A 4,977-nucleotide genomic window follows, 5' to 3' on the forward strand; every position below is an offset into this window, starting at 1 on the left:
CCCCTGGAAACACATTTAAAAAAATGTTTTTTTCCTCTTTGACAATTCCTCAATCTGAAGTTTTGGGGTTTTTTTTGACTGTTTTCTCTCACAACCTAGCTAATGTGGGAATGTTTTCCATGACTACTCACGTATAACTAATTTTGAAATGCTTGAGTTCTAGTGGGTGGGGGGTGGGAATGGAGGAGGAAGAGAAGTTGGAACACAAATTTTTTTTTAATTGATGTTAAAATTTGTTTTTACATATATCTTGGAAAATAAAATTCTATTCAATAAAAAAAATTACATCTGTCACTCTCTGGTGAAGGTACCAACACTGCAGCCGATTGGAGTCGGCAGTTCCTGCCTCTCCTCCTCCTGACTCACCGCTGTTCCCTCTCACTGAGGAATAAGTCGGTCAGGAAGCCGCTCCGTTGCCATGGCATTCAAGGACACCGGCAAGATGCTTGTGGAGCCCGAAGTGGCCATTAACGGATCCGGATCACCCTCACCAGCCACAACGTGAAATCACTCAAGAAGGTGTGTGCTGACCTGATTAGAGGAGCCAAAGAAAAGAACTTGAAAGTGAAGGGACCTGTTGGAATGCCCACCAAGACACTTCGAATTACAACTAGAAAAACTCCTTGTAGTGAAGGTTCTAAGACTTGGGATCGATTCCAGATGAGAATCCACAAACGTCTGAAATTGTGAAGCAGATCACTTCTATCAGCATTGAACCAGGTGTAGAAGTTGAAGTCACCATTGCAGATGCCTAATCAATCATCTCTTTTTGAATAAATTGATTGCAACTATTAAAAAATACATATGTCAGATTTATGGACAGAGGAAGAATTTTGGACCAAAGAAGATATAGATAGCAATACAAAAGGTAAAATAGATAATTTTGATTATGTGAAATTAAAAAGGTTTTGCACAAACAAAACCAATGTAACCAAGATTATAAGGGAAGCAGAAAACTGGGAAAGAATTTTTGAAACAGGTATCTCTGATAAAGGCCTCATTTCTCAAATATATAAAGAACTGAGTCAAATTTATAAAAATACAAGTCATTCCCCAATTGATAAATGGTCAAAGGATCTGAACAGTTAGGTTTTTGTTTTTGTTTTTGTTTTTTTTTTTGGATGGGGCAATGAGGGTTAAGTGACTTGCCCAGGGTCACACAACTAGTGTCGTGTCTGAGGCTGGATTTGAACTCAGGTCCTTCTGAATCCAGGGCTGGTGCTTTATCCACTGTGCCACCTAGCTGCCCCCAACAGTTAGTTTTCAGACAAAGAAATCAAAGCTATCTATAATCATATGAAAAAAATGCTCTAGATCACTATTGATCAGAAAAATGCAAATTAAAACAACTCTGAGGTATCACCTCACACTTATCACAGTGGCAAATATAACACAAAAGGAAAATATTAGATATTGGAAGGGATGTGGGAAAGCTGGGATACTAATCCACTGTTGGTGGAGTTGTGAACTGATCCAACCATTCTGGAGAGCAATTTGTGTAGCAGTGGAAGAGAGGGGCAGACCTGTGGGTAAGGAAGCCCTGAGTTTAAGACCTGCCTTTAACATATAATAGCTGCATGGCCATGGGCAAGCTGTGAACTTCTCAGTACTCCCCAAGAAATTCTCTAAGACTGTAATTGATGAGATGCTTAAGGAAACTATAGCTCTGAATTTAAAAAAAATTCATAACCTCCTATGACCATATCCTAGTCATGAGGTTCATCTTACCAAGTCCTAGTGATCCTTGTTCAGTAGAATTTGCCTTCCCCTCTCCCAACCACATGGCTTCGATCACAAGTGAAAGCTTCATGCTGGAGATGAGTCAAAGTAATCTGGGGTAAGCAAGTAAGATGATTTTTTATAAGAAAGTGAAAATCTACTATCTTCTGGGATCCCAGAAAGCTGAAAGATTTCGCCATCTGACTTTGTACCATATACTGTACTCTAGAGGTGATATTGTACGAAGAGTAATTATAATCTTTTGATACCATTTTTGGTACATATGTGTTCATACTCTGCATTGTACATACTACCTGCCTCTATTCCATAAGGAATAAATACCAGCAGGACATTTTTGTATGTAAAATTAAAATTATTGATGATTTATTTAATCTACCAGACATAAAACCAACATAAACCAATAAACTTCTACTACTCCCAATTTTATAAATGAGAAGACTGAAGAAATAATGTTATAGTTCAACTTTTTCATTAACCATACCTTATGCAATTGTGCATATAGATACCTACGGTGGCTAGTGATATTATTGCTCTCTCTTCTTTGTATATTTCTTTTTGTGAATCTCAACAGGAATGGATAGTGGATATCACGTTTGACAAACCTAAGGAAGTTCCCCAGTACATCCTGAATTGATACCCCCATAAAAATGGCAGACCTCTCTATTATTGCTGCGATATCAATAAAAATCTTTCACTCCTCCTCTTCCTCCTTTTCTCTTTTTTCTCTTCTCTTCCCTTCCCCCCCTCCCCCTCCTCTCCCTTCCCCCACCACAAGCACCTGTAGATAAACACTGTAATTCCTTGAACCAAAGCTACCCCTCCAGCTTGCTCATTCTTCCATACCTTATCACTATGACAGTCCCAAATATCTTCTGTGAGCCTTCTTCCCTTCTTTCTCCTGACACAGGTTAGGTTTCTCAGCATCTCTAGATCCTTCTTCCTGTTTTCATTCTAAGGACTTTATCCATTCTTTCAAGGAACAACACATTTTTCCTGACTGTATTTTAGCATGTATACTTACAAAATTCACAGATGTCACGGGAGAGCTAACATGATTAATTACAGTCAAAACCCCAAAAGATAACAATTGGTTAAAACAAAAGATTGAATCTAGTAGGGGTAAATGTAACATTCTAAACTTGGGTTGTAAAAAATCAACTACACAAACACAGAGAAGTGGGGTATGTGTAGTGCTAGAAAAGTTTCAGGGGAAAAAAAGATTTGGGCGTTTTATTGGACTTTTGAGCTTAGAATGAGCCAACAGTGTGACATAGATGACAAAAAACCCAACATATTAAACTGCATGAATAGAAGATTTTTTCCCCCACCTCTTGATGGATGATGCTCCAAAGTGACTCAGAACCAGAATTTCACCATTATTATCAAAAGAATGACCATCGTCTGGGATTCTCTCATCGTCTCAGGGAGTGACAAATGTCTGGATTACTTCTTCACTGTCCCAGGGAATAACCAATAGAATATGAGCTACTTAAGGACAAGGGCTACTTCATTTATGTATTTGTATCCTCAGATTGCTGGGGACTGCAGGATTTCCTCATTATTCCTACTTGTGGTGACCCTAGCCAGGATTTGCACATCAGTGTCACACAGATTGATCAGGGCCAGAACTGTCCACCATTAAATCACACAGTAGCCTCAGCCAAGATTTCCCATCTCTTCTCTGAAGAACGTTCTCCATCATTATCCCAGAGTAACTAAGATATAGGATTATACACTGAAGTTCCAGAGTTGCATTAGAGGCAGGATTCCTCTCCTGCCCCATCTCCCTTATCCCTGAGAGTAACCAGGGCAACATTCTCTTTCACTCTTCTAGAGGACCAGGGTCAAGAGTCACTTAGAGCTGTCTCAAAGGGACCAAGTCCAGGATTACACTATCATTGCATACAATGTATCCACAGTCCAATATAATACACAAACTCTGAGGACATGGAATTTATTTCTTCATTATTTTCTTTGTATTCACAGTTCCTAGCACAGTTAACTACCCTTAAGTCCCTGTCTTAGCCTTATCGACAGGCTGTTCTTTCCTTTTGCCTCAGCAACAAGAAGATATTCCAATGTTGGTACTTGGGGAAAGTCTGGATGTCCCATCTACCCTGAATCCAACTTGTTATGTGACTGAAATATGTGTAAGGGGCTAAAATTCTGGCTAGTCTAAAATATCTAATGAGTGGTCACCAATAAATTATAAGCTTTAGCAAGAGTTAGACTCAGCATTTATTAAGGAGAATAAAAATTTGGTGAAGAGAGCGCATTTTTTCCTCCGCTCTCCACAAGAGTACTCACAAAAGAGAGTGAGAGCACCAGCCTCGCCCCCCTCTTCCTCCTATAAGCAAATGTCACTTCCTGACGCCAAAGAAAAGCCACATGTCTTGTCCTCAGGCACCTTCTCCTCATGGTGGAGCTTTCCTTTGGTAAATCTTCAGCAGGCAGCTTCCAATCGTTGCATATGAAAATATACAGAGTACTGAAGTTGGTTTTGTACTGAAAAATTTTGTAGAATCTGTCTCCCAATTGGTGATTCTTCTAATAAAAACAATGATTTGACCTGCCAATCAGAGTGGTCTTTATTCCACAACATAGGTGATTAATGTTTGTTGTACTGAACACTCTTAGTTGGTATGCCTAGTTCCATCATTGTCCCACATCTCTCCTCCCTTTGGAGAGTCTCCTTGAAATGGTGATCTAGAAGTGCCTTCACTTCCCCCTCACTTTGAACTCTGCTACCTGGTTTCCAAAATCATCATTCAACTGAAACAATTCTTTCCAAAGTTACCAATGATTTTTTTTTTTAAGTGAGACAATTGGGGTTAAGTGACTTGCCCAGGGTCACACAGCTAGTAAGTGTTAAGTGTCTGAGGCCGGATTTGAACTCAGGTACTCCGGACTCCAGGGCTGGTGCTCTATCCACTGCGCCACCTAGCTGCCCCCACCAATGATTTTTTAATCGTCAAATCTCAGAGCCTTTTCTCAATCTTCATTATTCTTGATCTCTTCAGCTTTGATGTTGTTCATTACCTTTCCCTCCTTCATGTTTTTCTTTCTAGGTTTCTATAACACTGCTCTCCCCTACTCATCTGGATGGTCCTCAGTCCTTTGCTAAATCTTTCTTCAGTAATGCTAGTTAACTATGGACGTACCACAAGGGTTTGTCCTGGGCCATCATTTCCCCCTTTACTAACACTTGGTGATCCATGGATCTTAGTATTATCTCTA

At 39.7% G+C, this 4,977-nt stretch overlaps 1 pseudogene; it reads left to right on the top strand.

The window, feature by feature from the left end:
• Window positions 1–294: 294 nt before the first annotated feature.
• Window positions 295–831, top strand: LOC122750401 (annotated as a pseudogene).
• The last annotated feature ends 4,146 nt before the right edge of the window (window positions 832–4,977 follow it).

This window comes from Dromiciops gliroides, chromosome 3 (assembly GCF_019393635.1).
Source record: "Dromiciops gliroides isolate mDroGli1 chromosome 3, mDroGli1.pri, whole genome shotgun sequence".
NCBI lineage: Eukaryota > Metazoa > Chordata > Mammalia > Microbiotheria > Microbiotheriidae > Dromiciops > Dromiciops gliroides.